Source organism: Heterodontus francisci, chromosome 3, assembly GCF_036365525.1.
Source record: "Heterodontus francisci isolate sHetFra1 chromosome 3, sHetFra1.hap1, whole genome shotgun sequence".
NCBI lineage: Eukaryota > Metazoa > Chordata > Chondrichthyes > Heterodontiformes > Heterodontidae > Heterodontus > Heterodontus francisci.
The window spans coordinates 148,514,234-148,529,517 of NC_090373.1; positions in this window are offsets into that span (position 1 = coordinate 148,514,234).

Genomic DNA, 15,284 nt, shown 5'->3' on the forward strand with positions numbered 1-15,284 from the left:
TCGCTGGAGCTGTGAGGCTGCGGTGCTAACCACTAAAAATAAAAATAATAAACAAAAAATAATGGGGCTCATGGTCTGAAATTATTGAACTCAATATTGAGTCCAGAAGACTGCAGAGTGCCTAATTGTTCCTTCACTTGCGTTGATGTTCACTGGAATACTGCAGCAGGCTGAGGACAGAATGTGGGCATGAGAACAAGGTGGTGAATTAAAATGGCCAGCAACCAGAAACTCGGGATCATGCTTGCGGATCGAGTGGAGGTGTTCTGCAAAGCGGTCACCCAATCTGCGTTTGATCTCCCCAATGTAGAGGAGACTGCACAGTGAGCAGCGAAAACAGTACACTAAATTGAAAGAAGTACAAGTAAATCACTGCTTCACCTGGAAGGAGTGCTCGGGGCCTTGGCAAGAGAGAGGAGATAAAAGGCAAGGTATTACACCTCCTGTGATTGCGTGAGAAGGTGCTGTGGGAAAGGAGCGAGGTATTGGGGGTGATGGCGGAGTGGACCAGTGTGTCGCGGAGGGAACGGTCCTTTCGGAATGCTGACAGGGGATGGAGGGGAAGATATGTTGGAGAGAAGAGTGGAAAATGGAAGCAATGTTGATAAAGTTTTCCAGTTTGGGGCAAGAGCAGAAAATAGCACCAGTACAATCATCAATGAACTGGAAAAACAGTTGGAGAAGGGGACCTGAGTAGCACTGGAATAAGGAATGTTCAACATACCCTACAAAAAGACAGGCATAACTAGGACGCATGTGGGTGCCCATAGCAACACCTTTTATTTGGGGGAAGTGAGTGGAGTTAAAGGAGAAGTTGTTCAATGTGAGAACAAGTTCAGCCAGGCAGAGGAGGGTGGTGGTGGATGGGGACTGGTTGGGCCTCTGTTCAAGGAAGAAGCAGAGAGCCCTCGGACCATCCTGGTGGGGGTGGAGGTGTATAGAGATTGGATGTCCATAGTGAAGAGGAGGCGGTTAGGGCCAGGAAACTGTCAAAATGATGTAGGGCATCAGAAAAGTCACAGATGTAGGTGGGAAGAAATTGGACAAGGGGAGAAAAAATAGGATCAAGATAGGAAGAAATAAGTTCAGTGGGGCAGGAATAAGCTGAAATAATGGGTCTACTGGGACAGTCCTGTTTGTGGATTTTGGGAAGGAGGTAGAAGCGGGCTGTTCGGGGTTGCAGGGCTATGAGGTGGGAAACTATAGAGGGAGGATCTCCAGAGCAGATGAGGTCAGTGACAGTGCTAGAGACAGTGGCTTGATGTTCGGTGGTGGGGTCATTGTCCAGGGGAGGTAGGAAGAAGTGTCTGAGAGTTGGCGCTCAGCCTCTGCAAGGTAGAGGTTGGCGCACAGGACAACAACAGCGCCACCATCGTCAGCGGGTTTGATCACAATGTCAGGGTTAGACCTGAGAGAACGGAGTGCAGCAAGTTCAGATGGAGACAGGTTAGAGTGAGTCGGGGGGGGGGGGGCAGAGAAATTAAGACGACTGATGTCACACCAACAGTTTTTAGTGAAAAGATCAAGAGCAGGCAAGATCCAGAGGGAGGGTCCAGGTAGAAGGAGAGTACTGGAGGTAGGTGAATGCATCCACTGGTTGGAAGGACTCCTGGCCAAAGAGGTGATCCCGGAGGCAAAGACGATGGAAGAAAAGCTCAACATGATGTCGAGCGCAAAATTCATTGCGGTGGGGGCGTAAGGGTATAAAACTGAGTCCTTTGCTAAGTACAGATTGTTCAGCATCTTCGAGGGGTAGGTCAGAGGGTATAGTGAATACATGGCAAGGGATGAGATTAGGAGAAGGGATGGGGTCAGAGGGAAGGGAAGGGAAATTGCTTCCAATTTCCATCCTTCTCTCACCTTCACATGGTCCATCTCCGACACGTCCCTTCCCTTCCTCGACTTCTCTGTCTCCATCTCTGGGGATGGGCTGTCCACTAATATTCATTATAAACCCACCGACTCCCACAGCTACCTTGACTACACTTCCTCATACCCTATCTCCTGTAAGGATTCCGTTCCATTCTCCCAATTTCTCTGTCTCAGACACATCTGTTCCTGATGATACAACCTTCCAGAACAGCGCCTCTGATATGTCTTCCATTTTCCTCAACCAAGGATTCCCCCGCACTGTGGTTGACAGGACCGTCAACTGTGTGCGACTCATTTCCCACACTTCTGCCCTCACACTTCCCCTCCCTCCCAGAACCATGACAGGGTTCCCCTTGTCCTCATTTTCCATCCCACCAGTTTCCACATCCAACGGATCATCCTCCGCCATTTCCGCTGCCACCACCAGGGTGATTTCACCACCAAACATATCTTCATCTCCCTTTCCCTCCCCTGTCAGCATTCTGAAAGGACCGTTCCTTCCGCAACACCCTGGTCCACTCCTCGATCACCCCTGACACCTCATCTCTTTCCCACAGCACCTTTCCATGCAATCGCAGCAAGTGTAATATCTACCCTTTTATCTCCTCTCTCCTCACCATCCAAGGCACCAAACTCTCCTTCCAGGTGAAGCAGTGATTTACTTGCACTTCTTTCAATTTAGTATACCGTTTTCGCTGCTCACAATGTGGTCTCCTCTATATTAGGGAGACCAAACGCAGATTAGGTGACTGCTTTGCAGAACACAACCACTCAGTTTGCAAGCATGATCCTGATCTTCCGGTTGCTTGCCTTTTTAATTCACCACTTTGTTCTCATGCCCACATCTCTGTCCTCGGTCTGCTGCAGTGTTCCAGTGAACATCAGCGCAAGCTCGAGGAGTAGCACCTTATCTTTTGATTAGGCACTCTTCAGCCTTGCGGACTCAATATTGAGTTCAATAATTTCAAACCGTGAGGCCCATTATTTTTTGTTTATCTATTATTTTATTTTTATAGATATATTTTCTTTTTTAATTATTTTATTTTTTAACCATGTTCTAGTGTTAAACTTATTTTTCATGTTTTTGCTTTCGTACAGAGCTGTTCATTATTCTGCCATTAGCACTCTCTCTGGACTCATGCTTTATCTTTCGCTACAACTATTTAGCACTCCATTTACATTCTGTTCCATGACATCCCTGTCACTTGCTCTCTCCCCCCTCTATCCTATCACAGTCCTTCCTTCTTGTTCTTCTTCCCCCCACCCCCCACTTCACTTGCTCAAAGACTGTTACATTTCTAACTTTTGCCAGTTCTGATGAAGGGTCACAGTCCTCAAACATTAACTCTGTTTCTGTCTACACAGATGCTGCCAGACCTGCTGAGTATTTCCGGCACTTTCTGTTCTCATTGAAGATGGGGATGTTTGTGGAGCCTCCTTCTCTGGTTAGTTGTTTAATTGTCCACCACCATTCACGACTGGATGTGGCAAGACTGCCGAGCTTTGATCTGATCTGTTGGTTGTTTGTGTAATTGCTTAGCTCTGTCTATTACATGCACATAGTCCTGTATTGTAGCTTCACCAGGTTTCCACCTCAATTTTAGGTATGCCTAGTGCTGCTCCTGGCATGTGCTCCTGCACTCCTGATTGAACCAGAGCTGGTCACCTGGCTTAATGGTAATGGTCGAGTGAGGGATATGCCAGGCCATGAAATTACAGATTGTGTTTGAACACAATTCTGCTGCTGCTAACAGCCCACAGTGCTTCATGGAAGCCCTGTTTTGAGCTGCTGATCTGTTCTGAATCTATTCCATTTAGTTTAGTTTAGTTTAGTTTAGAGATACAGCACTGAAACAGGCCCTTTGGCCCACCGGGTCTGTGCCGACCATCAACCACCCATTTATACTAATCCTACACTAATTCCATATTCCTACCACATCCCCACCTGTCCCTATATTTCCCTACCACCTACCTATTCTAGGGGCAATTGCTAATGGCCAATTTACCTATCAACCTGCAAGTCTTTGGCATGTGGGAGGAAACCGGAGCACCCGGAGGAAACCCACGCAGACACAGGGAGAACATCAAGGTAGACGTCCTCGAGGCGGCCAACATCCCCAGCATATACACCCTACTGAGTCAGCGGCGGTTGTGATGGCTTGGCCATGTGAGCCGCATGGAAGATGGCAGGATCCCCCAGGACGCATTGTACAGCGAGCTCATCACTGGTATCAGACCCACTGGCCGTCCATGTCTCCGTTTTAAAGACGTCTGCAGACGCGACATGAAATCCTATGAGATTGACCAGAAGTCGTGGGAGTCAGTTGCCAGTGATCGCCAGAGCTGGTGGATAGCCATAAAGGCGGGGCTAAAGAGTAGCGTGTCGAAGAGACTTAGCTGTTGGCAGGAACAAAGACAGAAATGCAAGGGGAGAGCCAACTGTGTAACAGTCCCGACAATCAATTTTATCTGCAGCACCTGTGGAAGAGTCTGTCACTCTAGAATTGGCCTTTATATCCACTCCAGGCGCTGCTTCACAAACCACTGACCACCTCCAGGCGCTTACCCATTGTCTCTTGAGACAAGGAGGCCAAAGAAGAAGAAGAATTTTCTTCATGTTTGTGTATTTTTTCCTCTGGGCTTTGCTGAAATGTTTTAGATACCTCTCCTCACTGATCTGGCAATGCTTTATCTCAGGGGAGGGTATAACGTTTTCCACAATGCCGAATTCTTTGTACAGTGCATCTATGTCAATCTCTACAAGATTGCATGCTTGAACACCATCACAAAATTCTTCAAAGGATGCACCATTTGCAAGGACTTATTTAGCATTTTATTGTGAAAGCTGTTTTCAGACAAGTCATATGTCACTCAAGTACTTCTTGACTCTTGTAAAAAGTTTTTTAAAATGTCTCTCTCACGTTTTGCTGCCACATTTGGTGTTAATTGCTTCAGCCTGCCATTCACTGCAAACCCAAAAGACTTGTCCCGAATCCTTCTCTGCAGGTCCCTATTCATGTCACTCAACAGCTCATTTACCGAGAGGACGCTGAATAACTTGGCCTCTAAAGCTTCAATACACTCCATGAATAGTTTGAGAGAATTGCTGAGAAAGAAAAAGTAAAGCTCAGTCACTTCATTGCCAACCCCCTCATTCCTGAAGCATCTCCATACTATTTTGAGGCATTCTTCCTCACCTAAACTCTGAAAGTAACTTGCCACAGCTTTCCAGCATTTCAGCAATCTCTCAATAGCCAGCAGTAGAGAAAGCCACCTGGTCACAATGTGCCTCAATAGATTCCACTCCTCCATTTCAATCAAGTCACAAAACTCCGTCAATTGCTGTGTTCTGCTTGTAGAAATTCTGAAGTGAGCATATATATTGAAAATGAAGTTTTCTGCATCAACATCAAGGCTCCCAACAGTGTACCTTGTTGCGTTGTGCAAAATATGAGCCAAACAGTTGGCTACAACAATGTCCTTTTGAACAAATTCCAGTTTTTGGTAAACGCTGTTGGACTTTCCGCAATTAACTCTTGCATTTTCAGCCGAATACGTGGAAAGTCTCCCTTGGCTGAGATTAAAGGCACTGAGTTGAATAACAATTCTGTTACAATTGCTTCCAAGGTTTCCTGGCTATCACAATAGAAATTCAACAGTAAATGCTCAAAATTGAAATATCTCAAAACTAAGCGGAAACACATTGTTGCACCATTGTGTGTGGCATCAGTTGCTAAAAAGATTATTTGCTTTAATGTAGTCCAAGTGCTTCCATACAGAATATGGTGCAAGAACTATCTCTCTCAGTGTTTTCACCTTCATTTTCCCACATGTCAGGTTTCTTGCCACGAAGCAGTCATTGTAGATTTCTTTATCAACTTTTAAGCTGCAGTCGCTACTCCTATAAGGCTGGTGGTGCCTCACAGCATGGTAAACGTCACATAGTTCAGCAACAGTCATTTTATTGTTTGATTTAGAAAAGGAGCTCAGCGATGATGTATCTGCACTTCGAGTGTCCAATTTCGTGCTTTTCCGACAAATTGTGCTGAGTCACATTTCCCTTTCCTTGGTAGCTGACATCAATATCACATTGACATAAGGTGCAGAATGCATCATGCTTCCCTTCCTGCATTTTGCTATGAAATCACATTCTTTTGGCCATTCCGATTGGACATTGTCTTTCTCTTAGGCATTTTGAATTGGTGAATGGTGGTGGGTGTGGTGATGACAACAATACTGGAATCTTTTCTCGCGAGCACTCGCTGAACTGGAAATGATTTCATGATCGACATTTAACCAATGAGGCTGGTAGGGTGGCCATTTGCAACTGCCCAGCCTCTAATTGGTTGATTTTGCTATCACTCATTTAAAATTATCTCCACATTGGTCGGCGAGTGCCTGCGAATGAATGGACTTTACCCTCAGGCTGGGCCGCAGTGTTGCAAACTTCAAAATACTAGACCTAAGGCTGTCTGGTAGCGGAATGGGACCAGATGTGCTGAAATCCGGATTGTCCAGTACAAAACCAGACATATGGCCACCTTAACGGTGGAACGTGTCCTCAGTGTGAAGACAGCACTTGATTTCCACAAGGACTGTGCTGTGGTCACTCCTATCAATAATGTCATGGACAGATGCATCTGCAGCAGGTAGATTAGTCAGGACGAGGTTAAATAGGTTTTCCCTCCTGTTGGTTCTCTCACCACCTGCTCAAGCCCAGTCTGGCAGATATGTCCTCCAGTAAGTGATGGTGCTATTGATCCACTCTTGGGGATGTGCATTGATGTTCCCCACCCAGAGTATTTTCTGTGCTCAGGTCATGGGCCTAATGAGGTCTTAGCCGCACCCCAGATACTGATGGAGGGGCCAGTACTTCCCTGCCACTCCTGCTGTTTGGGGTCTTAGCAGCACTGCCACTGGTTACACAGTGAGGGCTGCTAGCCTCTCTTGCAGTGGACCGTGCTGTCCTAAACTCCCACTTCGGGATCCCGCCTGCCATCCCTAATTGGACGGCGAACAGGGAGTTGACCTACTAATTAGCTGCTTCCCATAAAATTCAGCCGGAAGGCGTGCTGCCACTTTTAGCAGGTTCACGACCCAGAAATGATCTTGATGTCAGGCTCCTGACGCTCGTGGCAAAATTCATCCCATTGTCTCTACTGTGAATTGCATTCTTACACAAGAGTCACAAAGGAACATCGATGCATTACCGCTATTCCTGTCAAAGTAGATCTGTTAAACTGGCTAATGAAATCTATGGCCAGGATTTTATGTGGCCCCCTGAGGCGGAGTTGGAGGTGGTTGTTGGTGGGGGAGGGGGCATGGAGTATCGCAACGGGTGTCAGGGAGTGCGGGGGTGGGTGGGGCAGAGGGCCCATCACCTCTCCGTCATCCAGCAATCTTCCTGGGGTCGGGATAGGCCGATGACGTATTTCCCACCCAGAGGCCAATTAAGGCCCTTAAATGGCTTATTAACAGTCAATTAAGGGCCTCTCCCCACTGCCGCTGGGATCTTATCAGCAGCGGTGGGAGGGGGGGGGTGGGGCGGGGCGAGGTGCCTCCGCCACGCGGAGAGGACACCTTGTTACAGGAGGCGCCCTTCCTGTGGGCTTGAGAGTGGAGGGACCTCTCCTTCGTGTGCAATTTGTGGCCCACAAAGGACTCCCGCCAGGGAAAAGCTTACCCCCTGGGCCCCCCACTCTCCCTGGACTGCACAACCATGCCCCAGCTCCCCCTCACCGGAGCCTTCCAGACTGGCCCCAGCAACCCTGCCTCACCTATTTCTGGTCTGGAGTTCCAGCACTGGACCTGGGTCTGAGTCCTTTGCAGTACCAGCAATGACCACTGCTCCTGGTGGTGTTGCCAATACTGCTGAGCTGCCAGCCCTCTGATTGACCAGTAGTTCTTGGAGGCGGGATCCTTTAAAGGCATGGGGATCCCGTCTTGTGAAACTTTGATTGAAAACTACCGGAGGATTGCTCTGGAGGGGCATGAAAAGGCCGAGCTGGGGTTCCCATCACCTTTTAGACCTGATGCCAGGAGCCTCGGCTCTAGCACAAAATCCAGCCTTATAGAACTGTGGGGTCTTCTCCCATCATACGAGTGGAATCCCACCTTCTTTCTCTTGAACAAAATCCAATTTGTCCACTTTCTACTGTAAAAGCAAAAATTGAATTCATAACTGGAGGTGGGGCTAACTGGGATTCAACAATGAATACACAAACTTTGCCTGATGCTGACCAGCATTGATGAAAAGTGGCTTTTTCTTTTATAAAATAGAAGACACATGTGTCCAAAGGGACAAAAGGTCCACATACTGGGGGGGGGGAGGGGAATCTGGTACTGGAATGGGACCTGATGCGCTGAAATCCAGGTGCAATGTTCATCTTGAGCTTCACCTTCTGCCAATCATTTTACAAATCAGAGTGGTATCTGTTTGAAGCCACTGTACTAAAGAAAGCCGAGGCTTTGAATAAAATGTATACTTGAAATATAGTAAATAGAGAATGCTTACTGAAGTAAAAGTAAACAAGAAAACAAATGATGAAAGGAAGAAATAAAATCTGTCAAACTCTTCTAAAACTAAACTGATTCAACTCTAATCTTCCGTAAGGTTGAAGGTAGGGAAATGCAAATAGCAATTTCTGTGAGCATCTAACTTAAATTTTGAGTATCTGAGATATTCAGTTATTCAAACCTATACCTCCACGAGAAATCCTCTGACATGCTTTCTATGACTTAGCTTTAAGACTTGGTTTTGCTGTGGAATGAAAGACATCCAGAGCAAAGAGCAATAATTTAGACTGACAAACTTTCACAGAATTTCTGGAACTCTGATTCCAGTGGTGTTATGGAAACTCACAGAGCCTCTTGAAATCTGGTCACCTTGATCTTTCTGTCTAATCCCACTAACCTGCCTGGTATTGGACTCATATTTCACCAGTAGATCACCAGGGTTGGACATGGTGTTCATTTCACTGTCTACATATGACCCAATAATTAGAGGTTTGTTAGATTTTACCCATTTACAGTAAGGCAAGCCTGAAGCTATTTTTTTACATTTCATTGCGCAAACAATATTGCTTGTGATGATACAGTTTGAAGTAAATTACATTATGATTACATCTTGAATGTGATACTCTGGTATTACTTTAAGACTCCTCCTCTTCATGGCTGATTTAAATCATCTGAATTGATCTCATCCAAAACTCTGCTGCCCACATCTATAATGCACTAAGTCCCTTTCACCCATCACTACTGTGCTCGCTGACCTTAGTTGCCTTCCGGTTCACCAGTGCCCCAAATTTAAAGCATGTATTCAAATTCCCCCACATCATCACCCCTCCCTATCTCTGTAACCTCTCCCAGCCCTGTAACCCTCTGAGAACTCCATGTTCCTCCAATTCTGGCCACTTCTGCATCTCCGGCTTTGTTTACCCCACCAATGGTGGCGATAACTTCTGCTGTCTAGGCCCTAAGCTCTGGAATTTCCTCCATAAACCTCCACCTCTCTCTCCTCCCTTAAGATGCCTTAAAACCTACCTCTTTGACTAAACTTCTGATCACTTGTCCTAATATCTCCTTCTCTGGCACAGTGTCAATGTCTTTTGTCTGATTATGCGTGTAGCACATGGGACTTTTTAATATGTTAAAGGCGCTATATAATTGTAAGTTGTTGCGTTAATGCATCTTGTGAATGGAAGAGTCTGTCTACTATGCTTCACCTACTCCCATTCATCTCATACTTTATGGATCTGGGTTCAGGCAGATCACTTCACATATGATCCTATATGGAAGGAGATGAAATTTTCATTTCATCAGTCTGGGCTCGATTCATGTTAGAGTCCTAAAAACAAAAGGACACTGTACAATCCTCCTACATAAAAACCTTAGGAAATACAGCACCCACTGAGTCATCTTAGAGGGCACCGGCATGGGGAGAGGAATGTTGTGTGAAATTTACAGTCTCTCCTGAATCATTTTTATATTTCCTTGTGGGCATTTACACACTTAGATGTAGTGAAAAAATGCACTTTAAACAGCAAAGAGCAAGCACATTTACGGCAAATCAAGACGCAGAATATGGATGTTTTTACAAAGACAGAACATTTTCAAGTGTTGCTTAATTGACGACTTCATTCTAAATTACTATTTCTTCAGCTAATTTTAAATGGAAGGAAATCTGCTGTCCTTACCTGGTCTGGCCTACATGTGGCTCCAGACCCACAGCAACGTGGTTGACTCTTAAATGCCCCCTGAAATGGCCTAGCAAGACTCTTCAGTTGTATTAAAATTGCTGCAAAGTGTAAAAAAAGGAATGAAACTGGACAGACAGCATCAACCTAGGCACTGGAAATGATGATGGCAAAAACAGCCCACAGACTGGACATGTAACAGCCTGACATAGTCATATTCACGGAATCATACCTTAAAGACAATGTCCCTGACACCACTATCACCATCCCCGGGTATGTCCAGTCTCACCAGCAGGATAGACCCACCAGAGGTGGTGGTATAGTGGCATACAGTCGGAAGGGCTTTGTCCTGGGAGTCCTTAACAATGACTCCGGACCCCATGAAGTCTCATGGCATCAGGTCAAACATGGGCAAGGGAACCTCCTGCTGATTACCACCTACCGCTCCCCTCTTGGCTGATGAATCAGTGCTTCTTTCATGTTGAACATCAATTGGAAGAAGCACTAAGGGTAGCAAAGGCACAGAATGTACTCTGGGTGGGGAACTTCAATGTCCATCACCAAGAGTTGCTCAGTAGCACCACTACTGACCGAGCTGGCCGAGTCTTAAAGGACATAACTGTTAACTGGGTCTGCAGCAGGTGGTGAGGGAACCAACAAAAGAGAAAAACCTACTTGACCTCATCCTCACCAATCTATCTGTCGCAGATGCGTCTGTCCTTGACAGTATTGGTAGGAGTGACCACCGCACTGTCCTTATGGAAACGAAGTCCCGTCTTCACATTGAGGATAGCCACCATCATGTTGTGTGGCACTACCACCATGCTAAATGGGATAGATTTCGAACAGGTCTAGCAACTCAAAACTGGGCATCCATGAGGTGCTGTGGGCCATCAGCAGCAGCAGAATTGTATTCAATCACGATCAGTAAACTCATGGCCCGGCATATCCCCCACTCTACCATTACCATCAAGCTGGGGAACAGCCCTGGTTCAATGAAGAGTGCAGGAGGGCATGCCAGGAGCAGCACCAGGCATCCTGAAAATGAGGTTTCAACCTGGTGAAGCTACAACACAGGACTACTTGCATGCAAAACAGCAGAGGCAGCATGTGATAGGCAGGGCTAAGCAATCCTACAACCAACAGATCAGATCTAAGCTCTGCAGTCCTGCCAAATCCAGTTGTTAATGGTGATAAACAATTAACCACCTGACAGGAGGAGGAGTTTCCACAAATATCACCATCCTCAATGATGGGGGAGCCCAGCACATCAGTGCAAAAAACAAGGCTGAAGCATTTGCATCCACCTTCAGCCAGAAGGACCGAGTTGATGATCCATCTCGGCCTTCTCCTGAGGTCCCCAGCAACACACATGCCAGTCTTCAGCCAATCCGATTCACTCCCCGTGATACTAAGAAATGGCTGAAGGCATTGGATACTGCAAAGGCTATGGGCCCTGACAACATTCCGGCAATAGTACAGAAGACTTGAGCTTCAGAACTAGCTGCGTCCCGAGCCAAGCTGTTCCAGTACAGCTACCCAGCAATGTGGAAAATTGCCCAGGTGTGTCCTGTACACAAAAAGCAGGACAAACCCAATCCGGTCAAGGACCGCCCCATCAGTCTACTCCCAATCATCAGCAAAGTGATGGAAGTAGTGACTGACAGTTCTATCAAGCAGCACTTGCTTAGCAATAACCTGCTCACTGACGCTCAGTTTGAGTTCCATCAGGGCCACTCAGCTCCTGACCTCATTACAGTCTTTGTCCAAACATGGACAAAAGAGCTGAACTCAAGAGGTGACGTGACAGTGACTGCCCTTGACATCAAGGCAGCATTTGACCGAGTATGGTATCAGGAGCCCTAGCAAAACTGGAGTCAATGGGAATCAGGAGAAAACTCTCCACTGGTTGGAGTCATATCTAGCACAAAAGAAGATGGTTGTGGTTGTTGGAGGTCAATCATCTCAGTCCCAGGGCATAACTGCTGGAGTTCCTCAGGGTAGTAACCTAGGCCCAATCATTTTCAGCTGTTGCATCAATGACCTTCCCTCCATCATAAGGTCATAAGTGGGGATGTTCATTGATGATTGCACAATGTTCAGTACCATTTGCGACTCCTCAGATAATGAAGCAGTCTGTGTCCAGATGCAGCAAGACCTGGACAACATCCAGGCTTGGGATGTTAAGTGGCAAGTAACATTGCACCACATGAGTGCCAGACAATGACCATCTCCAACAAGAAAAAATCTAACCATCTCTACTTAATGTTTATTACCATCGCTGAATCCCCCACTATCAACATCCTGGGGTTTACCATTGACCAGAAACTGAACTGGTCCAGCCACATAAAGACTGTGGCTACAAAAGCGGGTCAGAGGCTGGGAATTCTGCAGCAAGTAACTCACCTCCTGTCTCCCCAATGCCTGTCCACCATCTACAAGGCACAAGTCAGGGTGTGATGGAATAGTCTACTTGCCTGGATGAGTGCAGCTCCAACAACACTCAAGAAGCTCAACACATTCCAGGGCAAAGCAGCCCGCTTGATTGTCAATCCATCCACAAACATTCACTCCTTCCACCAACACACAGTGGCAGCAGTGTGTACCATCTACAAGATGCACTGCAGCAACTCACCAATGCTCCTTCGACAGCACCGTCCAAACCTGTGGCCTCTACCACCTAGAAGGACAAGGGCAGCAGTTGCATGGAAACACCACAATCTGCAAGTTCCCCTGCAAGCCACACACCATCCTGTCTTGGAACTTTATCGCCATTCCTTCACTGTCGCTGGGTCAAAAGCCTGGAACTCCCTTCCTAACAGCATTGTGGGTGTACCTACACCCAAAGGACTGCAGTGGTTCAAGAAGGCAGCTCATCACCACCTTCTCAAGAGCAATTAGGGATGGGCAATAAATGATGGCCCAGACAGCGACGCCCACATCCCATGAACAAATAAAAAAAATAATGGATTCAAAATAGTTCAGCCAAGCACAGGACGCTCTCCTTTCAATCAGTCAGAACCTTCTACGCCAAATTGACCTATGATTACCATTCCAGGTAGAACATCTATTATGGGCCACATTGACTCAGTTATAGTACGATCCTGGGCAGTTAATTCCAGTTACTTTGTTATGTCACATGGCATGAGCTCACAAGTGACATATAAGCTCGGTCTGATCTTGACCAATGTAAAATAAAATATGTTTTAAATAAAGGGATTCTGCTGTTATTCACAGATATAATTGAACCTAGCATGATCTTTTTCTCAAAATACGGAAGTGCTTTGAGCATGGCCACCTGCAATAACAAATTACTGTACGCCAGGGCAGTCATACACCTACAGTTTGCAGATTTGGAGCTGATTTAAACAGACCTTTCTTTCTTCCTTGGGAAAGGAAGAAATGATTGAAGAGTCAAGCTGATTTTTCAACAGATCTTCCGCTCCCCAAATGTAACTGGCATCAAAGTACAATCAAAACCTGTTTGTGGACACTGGATGTCTTCCAACATACACTTTCAGCATATTCTCTGTCCCTCAGGATCTGACTCCTATAAAAACATAAGCTTGTCATCAAATGGCCAGTGTCACCAAAAATCTTAAAGGGTCAGATTTTTGAAATACTCAGGGACAAAGCATGGGCTTTAACCAGAATGTTTTACTTTAACTCTTCTTTGGTATCTGAACCATTGCGACGTATTTATTTTCCTAACAGTTCAAACTAACCGACAAATCATGATTTTCATTGCAAGGAATGAGGAATAAAGAATTTAGCATGTGAATGAGTGCAGGGCTTGAAAGCAACTGGAAGTGATTGGTATTGCATTGAACACTCAAACCTCATCAGAACAAAGCCATTTGTTGAACAGCTGTTTTTATAGCAACCCCAATTCTTAGAAACTTTGCATTACAGGAAACTCCTGATCTCTCATAAAAACAAACATTTATCACAAACATTTTAAAACAAAGTATTGCAAAACTATCATTGTGCCTATTTTTGCTATTACAAACTTCTCATCATAATCAGTGCAGATCACTCATCATAATTAACTCTTATTAAAAATGTTTGTTATGTTTAAATTCATTGTCACAAATTATGCATTGCAAAAAAATCTAACACTGAAAGGCTGCTATTACAATAAATTCTGTACCTGCAATCCTCTCATTCTAACAATCTTTTATTGTAAAGCTCTCATTAGGGTGGGGATGTGGGACTAGCTAAATTGTTCTTGCAGAGAGCTGGCACAGGCTCGATGGGCTGAATACCCTCCTTCTGTGCTGTAGCCATTCTATGATTACCAGTGTAAATCATGATTCTATGTTTGGACAAAGTATGCTTATTGAAAATTCACAAACCTCCGTTGTAACAATCCCTTTATAGTACATACTGTTAATACAAGTCTCTCATTACTTTATATTGTGATTATAAATTTCTTATTAAAAAAGGTCACAAAACACTCATCTAATGCTTTATTCAGTGCGCTTAAAACACGTCATTATGATAACCTCTGAAAATAAACCTCCCATTATAGCATTGTTTTGCTACAGACCTCGCCTGACTCTATTACTGAAAGCTAAAACTCTTTTGGGAAGATTTGTTCTCTTCACTACAGGCAGCAAAATCATAAATAATGCATTTATGATTTTGCTGTATAGGAAAAAGCTTCCCCATTTTAATTATAAGACTGTGCTGTTACAAATCTTTGACAGGAACTGTTGTTATTACAATCTTCTCATTATATAAATTTATTATAAAACTTCATAACCAACTCTGATTACAATTACTTTCAAAATAGAAATCTGTAGGTCAATCCTGGAAGAAAGTTCCATTCTAGTTCACACAGGAGGATGACCTTGGTAGATCATACTTCCAATAAATCCAGAATTAACAATATCAAACAGGAATTTACTGAAAAATGAAGCTTTGAGTTACCCCTATAAACCATATATAACTGCACAATACAAAAGAGGGAAGATGCAGCCTTGAATTAATGTCTCATCTGAAAGATGACACCTTCAATTGTGCAGCCCTCCTTCAGTACTGCCCTGAAGTGTCAGCCTGGATTGTATGTTCAAATCTCTGGAGTGGGACTTGAACCTACAGCCTTCTAAGAGGTGAGAGTGGTACCACTGGATCAAGCTCTAATCTATTGTTCTCTTTCACACATTATCTGATCTGCTGTGCATTTCTAATGTTTCATTTTTTCCCAATATCCAG